This window comes from Mandrillus leucophaeus, unplaced genomic scaffold, assembly GCF_000951045.1.
Source record: "Mandrillus leucophaeus isolate KB7577 unplaced genomic scaffold, Mleu.le_1.0 Scaffold10, whole genome shotgun sequence".
In the NCBI taxonomy this organism is placed as follows: domain Eukaryota; kingdom Metazoa; phylum Chordata; class Mammalia; order Primates; family Cercopithecidae; genus Mandrillus; species Mandrillus leucophaeus.
The window spans coordinates 3406073-3419528 of record NW_012098098.1 but is presented as its reverse complement, the minus strand read 5'-3'; the positions used below and the strand labels follow the sequence as shown (position 1 = coordinate 3419528).

At 52.2% G+C, this 13456-nt stretch overlaps 1 long non-coding RNA gene across 1 annotated transcript; it reads right to left on the bottom strand.

Moving 5' to 3' along the window:
* Positions 1-5713: 5713 nt before the first annotated feature.
* Positions 5714-12615, bottom strand: LOC105533223. Its single transcript, XR_001005091.1, has 3 exons — positions 12493-12615; positions 8324-8404; positions 5714-7541 (listed from the first exon to the last, which is right to left on the bottom strand). It is a non-coding gene; the product is annotated as an uncharacterized LOC105533223 (long non-coding RNA).
* Positions 12616-13456: the final 841 nt, after the last annotated feature.

Below are 13456 nucleotides of genomic sequence, written 5' to 3'. Positions count from 1 at the left end.
ACTTGAAAGTGTTGTGCTGTGTTACAAGTGCTCGGACATCATCACCCCCACAGAAACGCCGGCTCCAGGGAGCCAGTGCAGCCCAGTCTGCACCACTCCTGGAAGAGAATTAATCCAGGAATGTTCCCTGAGTGCCCGCTAACGATGCTACCCTGTGAAAATATGCCTTGAACCCAGCAGACCCTGGGTAAATATTTGTTGGTTTCCTCAAGTTTGCATCCAGCAAGAGCCACCTGAGAGGCTCCCTGCTGCAGAAAGCCATCATCCTGTCCTCGCCGTGCAGTAGGATGTCATGCTCAACACGCAGCCAGTGAAATCGGTTTCTGAGGAGCCAGGCACCCCGCCTTTCTCCCTTTCTGCAATGTGCCAATGGCCTCTGGATTGCATTAAGCTGCATAAATAACAGGGCTGTTGTCAGATATCCCCTGGTGAGGAAAGGGCAGATGGGGAAGCCAGTGGGTCACGACCTTCATGTTTCTCAGCGGGGGTCAAAACGCCTTCCACGCTGGGCGAGGGGAGAGGAGGTCTGTGTTATGCTTGCACTGGGCCCTGACAGGCAAATATAATTCCTGCGTGGCTGCAGGGAACGCTGGGATTTGTTTTACAGCCTGGCGCGGCTCACTCTGTTCCACTAACATCTGGTGGGAAATGGAAAAGTCCCATACTGGATGTTCTAGGCTGGGATGAGTGGTGGGTTTTGGTAGCAGCCCACCCTTGGAATGGGGCTTCATTTCTTCTCTGTGCCTTGGTTTCTCCAGTAGTGAAAGAGGGGTGTGGGTGGTCCCTGAGTCCTACTGGTGGGAGGGATCCGTGCACTGGAGCCTGCACAACTCAAGGGGCTGGCACGGAGTAAGTCTCAATTGTTCAGTTGATGACAATGGTGCCTGCCCCTTGAAACCAAAGACAGAGGGGCTCTACTTTCTGAAGCCACTCAGCTCAGGGGCCTGGCTTTGGGAGGGCATGGAGCACAGGCACCCGCAAGACTGGATGTAAAAACGCAACGTTCAGAGCTTGTATTTCAGATTTCCCATCCTAACCCAAATCTGCTTCTGCAGACAGAGGGGACAAACTCTGACCCTCACTTTGAAGTCATTGCGTGTCCTTGCTGGTCATGTCTGGCAGTTTTTGAGTGTCTCTGCAGTGTATTTTAGTGGTTTAAGAAAAAAGGAGGAGTGAGCCACAGGAGAAGGAAGGGAGGGAAAGGGAAAGGGAAAATAGAAAGCAGATTGACAGTGTGCCCACGATGTGCTGGGCACACGCCTCCCTTCTTTTAGTTCTATCTTTGCAAGCCCTCTGTGTGTAGGGCGACTGGGCCCTTTACACAGATGAGTGTGTTGAGGTTCAGGGAGATAGGTGACTTGCCTTGGTCTCACCCTCATGTGGGATCGAGCCAGGATTCTAACCCCGGAAGTCTAGTGAGGGGAGTCACTGGAATTTAAACAACAGTGATCACCCGGCATTTCTTAAAGGTGTGTCAGTGGATTCCCTATTTCTCTAGCTGCAGCCTCTCTCCAGGACATCACTGTGGGTTTGTTCTCCTCTCGATGACTCTGGGAGGTACCAAGAGGAAAATGATACGGGGGTCCCTGCTCCAAGGAAAGGCTTTCTTCCACCTAGAGTCATCCGCTAGTAATATCATGCTATCCCAAGGAACAGGACAAAGGGGTCCTGACTTTCCTCCCTGCCCAAGACAGCAGAGCTCCTCTCCCATTGGCGTGTCACCACCCACAGATTAAATGTGGAGATTCTCGCACAGTCATTGTAACTGCAGCTGGCATTTCTCCAGGTCTCGCCGTGGGCCACACGCTGTGCATGCTTGATCTCACTCAACCCTCCAAGCACCTCTAGGAGTTAGTTATACTTATCGTGCCCGTTTTGCAACAAGGGAACTGAGGCTGGTGTGCCAGGCAGAGGCCTCAGAGGCAAGAAAGGCTGGGGCTTGAAGGCTGACTCAGAGTGACGGACACACGGATTCTCAAGTAATGCTATCTCTCCAGGAGTTTCTGAGATCTGAATTCAAATGGGGCCCCCAAAGAGGGCTGCCCTGACCGCTGGCCCTGAAGTCCTGCTGTCTGTCCTGCGATCCTGGTTCATTGTCCTTGGTGTTCTCCTCCCACTCTGGGAATCCAGGGAGTTTTTCAGACTTCATTCCTCCCCCGAGATTAGGAGACTCCCCACGGTTACGCCCTCCATGCCTGGACTGTACCTTCTCTGCTCTCCGTGCCCGGATTGTACCTTTCCATGGTAGGTGCGCAGTACAAATGAACCAGGTGGAGGGAGACGAGTGGGCGGAGGGCAGTGGCCAAGTCCACACCCAACTCCCCCAGGGAGGGGTTCTCCCTGGAGCCCCAGGACTAGAAATCCCCCATCGTGTGGGAAGGTGCCTGGGACTGCATCCGCGTGCTATGGTCTGCAGAGCTGCATCCTTGAGGAGGCTTCAAAGCACCTCTGCCAATAGATCAGGCTTCCTCAGCTGTGACAGCCCCCAGCGCTCACCTCCTCCAAACAAACCCGCTTAACGAAGACAGATGGCCCTGTTCAGCCACTGGCCGTGCTGGGAGTGTCACATGCCTCGCAGATGGTGCAGTGGGCGGCCAGGGGCCATATAGTCCATCCTGGAACGTTGTTCAGGGTGTCCCCCGGATGGGAACTTCCTCGCCCAGCCCATGTTCCCCCATCACCCTGATAAGCAGAGTGAATCTGGGGAGATGGGCTTCCTTCCTCCAGCCAACAGCACCACCAGCCCCACCTTGGCCAGCAGGCAGGGGCTTTGTTTGGCCCCCTTCTCATTAGGCAGGTGTTGGCACCTGGGAGCCCTCTCAGAGACATGGACTATTTGGGGGCGGGAATTGGATTAGGGGAGTGTTTAAGAAGAGGAGTTGAACAGTGAGAAGCAACCAGTTCTTAAGTCTCTTTCCTCGGCTGCCTGCCCATCTGTGCCAGTGGAGGGGGGCATTTTATTGGACGGGGGTGTCTTCTAACATGCTGCGCAGGATGCGATTGTTAGCACGCCTCCGTCAGAGACCTTCCCCTTGGTGACTCTTTCAGGGCACACGACAGACAGGACATGAATGCCCAGCCTCCTAGGAGGGGTGCAGATTTTGAGGGAAATACGGTGGGAAAAGGTCTAAGGGAGTCACTGTCTAGGTGGGAGTCCAGGCTGTCTTTGCACAGAATAGTGGCAGCCTATAAACAGCTGTGACTGGCATCTGTGGCCAGCATCTGTGGACTAGCATTTGTGGCTAGCACTTTGTGACTGGCATCCATGGCCAGCATCTGTGGGCCAATATCCATGTCCAGCCTTTGTGGTTGGCACTGGTGGCCAGCATCTGTGGGCTGGCATTTGTGGCCAGTATTTTGTGACTGGCACCCATGGCCAGCATCTGTGGCCAGCATCTGTGGGCCAGTATCCATGTCCAGCATTTGTGGCCAGCATCTGTGGGCCAGTATCCATGCCCAGCATTTGTGGCCAGTATTTTGTGACTGGCATCCATGGCCAGCATCTATGGCCAGCATCTGTGGGCCAGTATCCATGCCCAGCATTTGTGGCCAGCATCTATGGGCCAGTATCCATGTCCAGCATCTGTGGGCCAGTATCCTCGCCCAGCATCTGTGGCCAGCATTTGTGGGCCAGTATCCATGTCCAGCATCTGTGGGCCAGTATCCTTGCCCAGCATCTGTGGCCAGTATTTTGTGACTGGCATCCATGGCCAGCATCTGTGGCCAGCATCTGTGGGCCAGTATCCATGCCTAGCATCTGTGGCTGGCACCAGTGGCCTGCCTTAGTCCATCTGCCGGGTTGCCCGTTGCTCTCCCTGCTCCAGGGGTGCTGAAGCTGAGGCAGAGAAGTGGAGGGGCTGTCCCAGGTGACCAAGTGGTGCAGAGCCAAGGCATGTGAGCGGGGGTCCTGACCCCCAGGCCTTGGGAGGGTGTAGACCGCTTGTTTGAAGTGAAATCATGACACGGCTGAAGTCCACACAGGGAGTGAAGAACACGGGAGGCAACCGTCCATACCCCTGCACAGCAGCCACTGTGAACACCCCGTCCCACAGATGGAGGCAGAAGTCTCGAAGGGTGAAGGGACGTGCCCAGGGTACCCACAGAGCATGTGACTGGGAGGCCCCCAGCCTTTTGCTTCTTCAAGGGGATCTGGCTCGGTGTGGGGGCTCTGGCAAGGCCAGCATGGGCCTGTAACTTGTGAGTGTTGAGAAGACACCTCTCCAAATGTCCCATGGCAAAGAAGAGCCACGCTGGCATGGGAAGGGCGTCCTGTGTGTGACTCCGAGTGTGTGCGTGTGCGTAGGCAGGGCGGGCAGGCACACGCCTGTGTGGTCCAAGGGGGCTTTGCGTGTGTGGTCCTCACCAGCCCAGCACTGATCATCTGTCCAAATGCTGCTAACTGCCTGCCCGATGACCAGCATGTTTACTTTAGTCCTGTCTGCACGGACTGAACTCAGAGCCCTGTCTCCTTCCAGCTGGGCCTCCTCAGGGGGAGAGGGAGAGAGAGAAGGGGAGAGGAGGGAGAGGGAAAGACAGGAGGGAGGAGGGAGACACATGGGATTCTAAAAGGAAGAGATAAAAAAGAAGATGATGTTCACGTGAAGCTCCGCAATGGACAGGCTGTAAATGTGGTTCTGTATAAATCAAGACGACCCATCCTCTCTCCAGCACCCTCCAGCCTCCCTCCGTGTGCTCCTGCCCCACCCTACCCCACCCAGCAGCACACATGCACTCAGACGCTCCAGGTCCATAAATCGCCCCTGTGGAGTCCTGGCCGAAACGGTGCTCCTGTTCCTACCCACTGAAATAAAAATATGCATGCTTGTCCGGTCTGGATGTGTGTTGTGTCTGTGTGTGTAAGAACCCCATTGTGTGTGTCTGTGTGCGTGCATGTGTGTGTGAGACGGGCCATACCCATTACAGTGGCATGTGCGAGTCTGCTGTATGTAGGTGAAGAAACCCACGTACAGTTTGATCAGTTTGGAGGGTTTTGATAAGGACTGGCGGGGGCCACAGGGCCCTCAGTGTCCGTCCGTCACATGCAGAGTTCTTCAGCCTCTGTCCACCTCCCAGGAAACTCTTGAGGGTAAAATGAGTGAATGTCCTCCAGAGGTAAACATGCTATATAAATATAGCGGGGGGTTGAATGCATGGCCTGCCACAGCAGCTGTGCGGAATGTCAGAGCTTCAGTGGATGAGTTCTAAGTATTTCCTCTCTAAATCTTGATATTCAACTTTAATTTATATTTTCCCATAGTTGTATTCTTACATTGATGATTTACTCCTTTTTAACAGTGGTTTCCTATAAGCTATCTCAAATATTGTATGCAATGAAGAGGAATGGAAGGGAGAGAGAGAGAACGTTTTACTGAAAAGAAAGTTCTAGAAGTTCTGGTTTCAATGGATGTCAGACTAGAACTTTGTGTGAAGGAGAAATGAAGAGCGACATTGACTATAAGAAAATGATCAGATGTCATATGTGGAGAGGTTTCCTTCTTCTGAAGACTCTATTTTTGTGAACCTAAAGGAATCTTGGAAATTATTTCCCTGCATCCCATTCATTAGCAGTCAGTGCCTCTGGGCACCACAAAAGCAGGCTGAGAAATCAGGTTCCAGCCTCAGGACAGACCAATCCTCTGGAGCACCCACACCAGCGTGCTCCAAATCAGGTAAATTATTACATATAAAACTAGAAGACACGCAGATAACTTGATTAGGTGACTTGTTTTACTAGAGAATCTGGCACTTTTTTATTGAGGTAAAATTCACGTAACAGGAAATTAACCGTCTCCAAGTGTCCAATTCAGTGGCATTTAGTAAATGCAGAATGTTCAGAGTAACCACAACGTGCACCAGCCCTCTCTAGTTCCCTAACATTTCGTCACCCCAAAAGGAAACCCTACACAACTAAGCAGTGTCCCCTGTTGTCCCTTCCTCCCAGCCCCGGCACCCATGGTTTGCATATTCCATTTACCTGGAAAACCCCACACTGCTTATTTATTAAAAATGCTCCGTGGAAGCTTATAAATTGCCTAGCTGGTTTTTTTTTTTCTTTTCTTTTTCTTCTTATGAAGACAGGCACACCCATGTCAAAAATTCAACCACTGAAAAAAAATTCTAAAAATAAAGAAGACAATTTTTAAAATTGAACCCTCCTGGTGTCTTACTGTCAGTAACTGCTGGGAATATTTGGTGGCCCCCAGGCCTCTCCTGCCCCAGACATCTCTGTATAAACACTCGCCCAACACACCCGTTTCAGAATCTAGTGCAATCATATTCATCTGCTGGTTTGGAGCCTACATTTTTTAAACTTAGCAATATATGTCATGGACATATTTCCACGTCAACACATACCATTCTCCCTGATGTTTTCATGTCCATGGAGGGCTCCTTCCTGCCGTCCTACAGTTGCTCTAACCAGTCCCCTAGGGAAGGACGATTAGGTGCAAGCTTATAGCTTTCCTGCAAATGGATCCACTTTCTGGGCTGTGTTAATTGATCGGATTTAGGAGGCTTGCTCGTGGGCTGCGGGGATTGAGGAAGGATTTAAGGGTTCTATGGAAGAATTCAGGGCTTACTGACAGCCACTAATGAGACCTGAGTGAAGCACAGACACACCTGCTCAGCGCCCCTTGACATGCGGCTAAGGAGTAGATGCAAGGGCAGAGGACAGGACTGATGGTAGGAGCTGCCCTGGGGCACGGGATCTGCCAGCAATGGGTACAGGAAGGAGCCATGGGCTGGCCACCTACGCCCAGCAGCGAGTACGTGCTGCATGTCAGCTTCATGGCAGTTCTAGGAAACACGGGATGAGGGAGGAAGCAGAAAGGTTGACGGCGCCCTGGGATGCTAGATGGAGACGCCAGGTGGGGTGTGTGTGCGTGCGTGTGTGCGTGTGTGTGCTTACATGTGTATCAGCCAGCATGAAAAGACAATTTCCTTAAACGCAGGGCTGTGTCCATTTTCCAAAACTCTTATTACTACCTAGTAACTCAAATCCACACTTTGCTTTAGTGACGTAAGTTGTCACACATGGAGATTTTTTTAAGCCAGTTATTTTTTTTTCAGTTATCCCAGATACAGGCTCACTCTCAGTCTCCTCTCCAAATTCTCTGAAGTCTGGACCAAGTCTCTACTCCCCTGGGAAACCTTCCTGTATGCCTGTCTCTGGCCGGGGTGAGTCCCCGTGCACTCTTGTAATCACGCCTGTCGCTGTGCACACAGCCCTGGGACCTCCCATCCTGTCATATTCCTGTCTCCTGCTTACGCTGTGTGACCCCTGGAGCAAGGATTTCACAGGGCTCAGCCCCGGGGCCTTGCAGCAGAATGCATGTGGTGACTGTGTGTCAGACAGACAGGGACGGATGGACTGGGAGTCGAACCTCGCTCTCGGGCCCCAGTCCCCCAGAATTGCTGCATGGGTCTGGAAGGCCTCTCCATTTGGGTTCACAGTGGGTGGCAGGTGGCCTGCCAGCTTCCTCATTCACCACCTGTGCTCCTGGAGTCACGTCAGTCCCAGGGAGAGGCAGTTATTACCTTGCCTTTTAGACAAGGAAACTAAGGTTCAGAAATGTGAGATTATTTGCAGGGTGAGGACAAGGGTGAGGCAAGAGAGAGACCCTCACCTTGGGGGCACCAACACATTTAGTCGTCGAGACCAAAAAAAATGTAAATCCATCCAAAAATAAATCCATGAGGAACAAAATGTGAAATTTTAAATCAAGATGGCATACAGGGTCAGGGTCAGGGTAAGGCAAGCAAGGGAGCACGGGAAAGTGCTGAGATGGATCCCATCTTTATTTTAAATGCTGATATTTTGTGCATCACAGACTTTTGCGTTCATTTTGATTTTTTAAGATACTGCATTAAAATATTATTTATCTTGATGGCTGAGTGTTTCGGTGCTGCCTTTAATGTTGTACCCAAGCTAAGAGTCTCATTCACTTTCCCCAGTCCTGGTCCTGCTAGGATCATCTTACCAGTGACTGGTGGAGCGGAGATTTGCACCCAGGGCTCTGGGCTGCTAGAGTTTTTTTTTTTTTTTTTTTTTTTTTTTTGCCACTGTTGGTGCAGAGCTGCCGCTTCTAGTTGGACCCCTGAGTCTCACTACAGCATCAATCTCGATTTCTGGGCACCTTGGGTTTCTGAGTTGAGTGGCTGGAGGGAGGGGATACACTGTGCATGGGGGCAGCCTGCACCGAAGATGCTGGCATGCAGTCACTGTTTGAACTTTCCATCTGTTCAGCCCTTTCCCCCTCTATTCCCAATGCCTGTCACAAGATTTAATTCCATGTTTGAGGTCAGCAAGGAACACAACATTTACCGGAATCACACTTCTATCAATGCAGGGTGTCTGATGCTGGGCATAAGAATGCTTCCATTCGAAACTCACATACTCACACTCCTGGAACACAGAGTTTCATGGAGAGGAGTCGTGTCTTTCATGTTAAATATATACTTCAATATATACACTTCACCAAAATATTAACAACAAAACATTTCCCACCTTTTACTTAACATGTAATTATTTAAGACAAAATATTTCCAAAACCCAGATTCCCGGAATCTGGAGAGGGAAAAGTTTTTAGGATGCTTGGAAGAGTCTTTTATAAATTGATTTCACGTTGACCAAACAGTTTTGTCTATCATTTTTAAATGAAATGATTACTTTCTTAAACCAAGATGCTCATGCTCACACACAAATACACACACACACACACTGCACATACACACATACACCAAGATGGAACTCTGTGTTACTAAGGATATGGTTTGAAGTATCAGCACAGCCCCGGCCGTGAGGGGCTTATCAGCCTGCCTGCTTTAATTACACTGATTGACCAATTCAGTTAAAACAACAACAGTGCAATTATTTGGCGGAATTGAGCAATTCTTTGAGCTGAACTTGTCTACCATTAAAATAGAGGGGAAAGGGAATAGCGACAGCAAAAGGGAAGGGAGGACCTGAGACCAGTCCCCCCATTGTAAGCTCCAAGGGGTTCAGATCAGAAGCTTCCAGAAGGTTCAGATCAGATGGGATGGGCTTCCTCCTCCCCACTTTCCATCACAACAGATACGGTGCAGAGAGGTGACATTGTTCCTGAGGAAGAGAAAAGCCACCTGCCAGAGGGAGAAAGGTTTTTGCTGGGCTTCGATGTGGCTGGGGAGGTTGATTGAAACATCATTTTGGAGAAGTCTTATTTACTGTTATGTATAGATCATCGAGAGTAGACTAAGGCCTCTGCTAAGCTACTACTGAAAATCCCAAAATGAATCCCTTCCAGTCCTGCAGCACTCACAGACGGAATTCTGAGAAACCAGTCCTGAGGGAGAAAGGAGTCAGTGCAGAGCCAGTTCAGTGCTGCAGCTTCCCATACCAGCGCCTCCACTTCAGAACGGTGCTAGAAATGGACTTTACATGATTTTTAAAAAATTCACAGGAATGGTTTACAAAGTAAACGTGTTTCTTATAGAATACCTGGACCATATACAACTGCACAAGGGCAGAGGAACATGACAAAGCCACCACCAAGAGAACCACTTGCCACAGTTTGGTGTTTTGGTGTGTAAGTTACACACACACACACACACACACATGGAAGGGTGCATGCTTGGAGCACTGCCTGGCATCGCGTCAGCACCCAGTAAGCATTAGCTGTTGTTATTCCTGTCAGTTATTTTACCATGTCCTTGTAAGAACAGGACCACATTGTGCAGGTGCTGTTTTGCAAATTACTTTCTTCATTTAGCTGCCTGAACATCTCCCTTTACCCTTCAATATTTTTCAACAAGGGAATCCTTCATGGCAGTAGAACTGAAAGCCACCTTAAAACCTTCAGCCTCCAGCCTTGCTAGGATCTGGAGGGGTGTGAGTGTCCCGCGGGTGGGCAGGCATTTCAGGGCTCCGTGCGTGGGCTTCGGAAAGGTGGAAAGCCTGAGGCGTTTTGGCAAATTGGCCGAATCTGTGCAATTCAGTGAATGTGGTTGTTATTTGAAGCCACATCGCCTTCTGCAGGGTGCTCTCCAGGAGAAGGAAGACACAGGAGCAGAGCAGTGGGGACCTGGAGCGGCTTGGATTTTTGTGGCTGAGGTTGAGCTAACAGCAAAGACTTGGGAGCTGCCTCCCTTAGGGGAGACTCCAGATGGAATTGTCAGCTGTGGCAGACCCAGGGCAGGCAGGCTGAGTTCTAGGGGAGGGAGCAGTTCCAGCGGACGGAGCACCACCTCCTGCTCAGGCACCCCCATCACCTTAGGTAGAGCAGCAGCTTACCACCAAGCACAGTCCCCAGTGAGAGGCAAGAAAACCGAATTTCAGTTCACTTCTGCGTCGCGGATCAAGTGCTAAATACTATAACAAGAATGACACTGACCATCCCTGCCTACGAACCAAGCAGCGGTCTAAACTCCCGCTTGAACTCAATTTGCAACCACCCTTTGGGGCAGGTAGGCACGTCAGGGTCTTCTCTGTACCACACAGAGACTGCTGCAGATTCTACATCATCTGAGGTTGCACAGAATTCCATTCCACCCCCAGGCACCCATCCTTGTTCATTTTATTTGAAAAAAAAAAAGTCCAAAATATTACTCTTTTGTCCCCTCTTATTAAGAAACGATGAATGCTCAGTGCCCACGTTTCAGGCATCACAAAGAAATGACTTAAGATCAAGGTCAAGAGACTATTCTGTCCCCACTGAGCCAGAGATGACCATTGCTGATGCTCTGGGACTCTTTTTCAAGATGCTGTCCAGGGAGGGATGATCTCTTTAAAGTTTGATTTCTTTACCAAAGCACCGCGTTTCTATACCGCCTGTCCTAAAAGTGTCTTTGGCTGGGCTCACCATGTTCCCTGGCCTGTGGCCCCTCTAATTGGAAATGGGTTTTAATGAAACAAAGGGAAGGGGAGGGTGGGCAGACTGGAGAAGTTTGTAGCCTGTTTCTGGTTTTCTGCGACTTTCATTCTGGCCCCTCCTGGCTCTGTCATCCCCCTGTCCCACCGGGACGCTGTCAGTGGGGGCTGTAACAGCACGGCCCAGACCAGACCTAGCCCAGCAGGTCCACACACCCGGGATGGCTCAGCACTGACCCTGTCTTCTCTTCCTCCCCACGGAGGGATCCCGGAGGAGTAAACCTGAGGAACTCCACCTTTACAAGGTGATTTTCAGGGCTCAATAAGCTTCGCTTCTCTGGCCACCTCCTTAATCCACTGCAGTCTGTTTCTATTTCTAGCCCGAAACAAACTCCACAAATATTGGCTCTTTCCTCATTTTCCTCCCTTTCCAATGATAACACCGGACAAAATGGGACTATCTGTAATTTTTGCCCATTTTCTTAGGAATTTCTCCCCTCTACTTATAAATAAATAAATAAATATCTCACACACACACACACACACACACACACACACACACACGCGCGCGCGCGCGCGCCATGAACTGAGTCAAGGTTCCCTCTGATCAACCGCACCGCGCTCTTCCTTTTGTCTGAAAGGGGCTGGGGAATGATGATTGTGCTTCTGGGGTGAGAGGTGTGGTGTGGGGGGATTCGCAGCGGAGGCTGCAGCAGGGGGTGGGGGGGTCCTCCTTCCTGGTCCTCCGATGACTCCTCCGACCAGGAGCTCTGAAGGGAGGCTGGGAGGCGTCTCCACTGCCCATGGGGCCCAGCAGCGCGGTGCCCGGGGTCCGCCCGGACCTTCCCCTCCACCAGCGGGCGGGCCCACAGCCTGAAGGCGGCTGGCACCAGAAGGGCCCTGGCAGGTGCCGATGGGCTGCGAGCGCGCTGGCGAGGGGCGCAGGAAAATGGAGAGGGGACAGGGGAGAGGGAGAGGAAGGAGGAGGAGAGGGAAGCCTGGAGAAGAGGAGAGCGCAGAACTGAAGAGCGGGGCAGAAAACAGAGGGAGAGCTGCAGGGCGGGCTGAGCTGCAGCGGAGCGCGGGAGTGAGCAACGGCGGAAAAGCTGGGGTTGGGGGCCCAGGAGGACGTCGCGGACGAGGGGCGGTGGTGAGTGCAGCCCAAGGGCGCACCGTCCCTGCAGCAGCTTCGCGGGCGGGACAGCAGGAAGGAGGGAGCCTCGGGCGGGCGGTGGGTTTCAGAGGAGGGAGGGGCGAGCAGCTACAGGGCACGGAGGGACAAAAGGACAGGGAGGCGGGGAGAAGGTAGGGAGCGGTTCTGGGGAAGTACTTCGCTTCCGAAACCGCCCAGGTCTCAGGCCCCACGGGCATCCCCCTCCTCCCAGATCCCCGTCTTGGGTCCCTGGACCCAGATCCCGTGGAAGACGACACACGCGCCCCAGACCTCCGCGGCGCCTGCTGCCCCCACACGTCTCGTTCGGCTGGCTCTCCCCTGCGAGGGTGGGGGTTTCTGGAGCCCTGCGCACTTGGCTCCCCTCGCCCGCAGCGCCCCTGCGGCCCCCCTCCCGCTGTCCTGGGATCCCGAAGACGCAGGACGACCTCCGTGCGTGAAGGGGCGGGAGGCGCGTAGGGTCCCTGGGACACGCCTGCTCACTCAGCCCTTCCCGTCTGGGGTCTTCGCTGATGCCCACTTTACAGGCGAGGGCATCAAGGCCCTGAGACGGGAGAAAGGGTAGGCCTCGCAGGTGCACATGGGAGAGGCTGCACCTAAGCCTCTGGACCAGACTGCGCCAGCCCTGGACCACCAGGACGCAGGGCCCGAGAGGGATGACAACGGGGCGACCTCACCTGTAACAAGTGAACAAGCGTTGACACCCCCACAGGCTCCCGTGTTCCAACTGCGGAGTCATATGAATCATCCTGATGCTTAATGAACACAGATCCCAGAAGGAGCCTGGACCTATTGGATCAGAACCTCCCAGGCAGCGCCCAGGGAGCTGGATTTCCAGTGCATGCCCTGCGGTGACCCTCACTCCAGAAAACTCAGGCCTCACTGAACTCCAATGTTCTATCTCCAGACATAGATTACACCCGGGTCTACACAGCGAGACAGCCATGCTGTGCTGGGCCACCAGGTTGAGGGTGGTGGTGAGGTTAGTCTCAAACCCCAGCCCAGTGGGGCTCTGTTTTAACCAAGGGGCTCTTGAATTGTTTCCGGAGGGGTCAAGGGTCTTTCCACTGTCCTCTTCAAAGTGTTTTAGGGTGAAATAATCATGAGAATAGTCACAGCACCTGCTACGAATGAAGCAGGCGCTTACTGTAGTCTAGAGAACTATGGACTTTTGTGAATATTCTGTTTTAATCCTCACGATTGACCTTGGGAGGAAGGTACTATTTATCGTCCCACTTTACTGATCTGCAAACTGAGGTGCGACCAGGTTATTTTATTTTCTCCAAGTCCTGAACTGGTGAGTTGGGGCTCCCCAGCTCTACCCACAGGTACCCACCCCCTTCCGGAAAGTGTGGACAGCACAGTGGTGAGCGGGGCCAGTCCAGGAATGGGGACTTCGTGCTTTCACAGGAAGGGGTCTCAGAGACCTAGCATCTGGG